At 37.9% G+C, this 1,305-nt stretch overlaps 1 long non-coding RNA gene across 1 annotated transcript; it reads right to left on the reverse strand.

Moving 5' to 3' along the window:
* Positions 1-257: 257 nt before the first annotated feature.
* LOC126148704 (uncharacterized) lies at positions 258-959 on the reverse strand. Its single transcript, XR_007530640.1, has 3 exons — positions 829-959; positions 567-677; positions 258-407 (listed from the first exon to the last, which is right to left on the reverse strand). It is a non-coding gene; the product is annotated as an uncharacterized LOC126148704 (long non-coding RNA).
* Positions 960-1,305: the final 346 nt, after the last annotated feature.

The following is a 1,305-nucleotide window of genomic DNA, read 5'->3' on the forward strand; positions in this document are numbered from 1 at the left end:
TTCATATCAACAGCCTCAAAATGCATATTGTAGACTTCGGGATAAGTTACAGGTCAGTGTCACACCAAGATTGTGGAGAAAGGGGGGGGGGGGCGGCATGTCACTCTCCAACAAGTGTTTACCAATAAGTAAGTGGCGGAAAATTATGGGTATAGGGCGGCTTAAACATGTGGAAAATGAGATTTTTATTATTCACTCACTGTATTTGACATTTATTATTCCTTTAAAATCGCACAACAACTTCAGTAAAACACAGTTTAATCATTCACACACTTATTTCACAATTATTTCACTTTTAAACTGCAAATCCTCTAAGAACTGTCTTGAATCTTCACGAGTCTCTCTCAAAAACAGCCTTGATGTGGATAGATACGTACAGCAACCAGTAATCAGAGTCAGAACTGTGTCTGCAAAAACACAAGGATTATTAAACAATTTTTGCTGTCATTAATTACTAGCAATATAATTGACAGAGTAGATTGCTAATATTTGCTACAATGAATATCACACTTGCAAGAACGATCACACTCAAGTAATTAAGTCCATCGAAACGCTTAGAAACTAACCTCTCGTCTGACGAAAACGGTCTAAAGACGCAGTGGCAATTTCTTCAGATCTGTTGACAATGATATTTTGAGTTATCACTTTACTGAGTGACTGAAATGTAGTTCAGGTACCTGTGAACATAATATGTTACAATTCATTTTCTAAATACGAACTATTACGGTACTGTACGGCTACTTACATATTAATTACACTATTAATATTTTCACAGTTGTTTCTTTAATACAAAATTAAAGCCAACGGAAGAAAAAACGTAAAACATACTTGCCAAAGACAGGTTTGTTGAGATGCAATTTTCTGTGTTGACAGATGTAACTTTCTCATACGGTGGTAAGTCGCAGAAATCGCAGGAATCACAGAAATCGCAGAAGTAGCAGAAGTCACAGAAATCGCAGAAGGAGCAGAAATCGTGTAAGTAGCAGAAATCGCAGAAATAGCAGTGGCGGAGGGATACACGACCTATGTTCCTTAACTGCGACTCTTAACTGCGACAAATCACAGTTAAGAATCACAGATACTCAAAAGTAGCATTCACAGAAATCACTGATATCGGAAAATCGCAGTTTAGCCCATCACTACTTGGCAGTTATTAATAACGGTTAACGATAACGGTTATCAAAGAATAACTGGAACTGTGATAACGGTTACTCCAGAATAACCGTTTGGCCCACCTCTACTCGAAGCAGGTGCAACAGTTTCGTAAAGGCTGCGAACGCTGCACAAAGCACTTCATAAAGACGT

Source organism: Schistocerca cancellata, chromosome 1 (genome assembly GCF_023864275.1).
Source record: "Schistocerca cancellata isolate TAMUIC-IGC-003103 chromosome 1, iqSchCanc2.1, whole genome shotgun sequence".
NCBI lineage: Eukaryota > Metazoa > Arthropoda > Insecta > Orthoptera > Acrididae > Schistocerca > Schistocerca cancellata.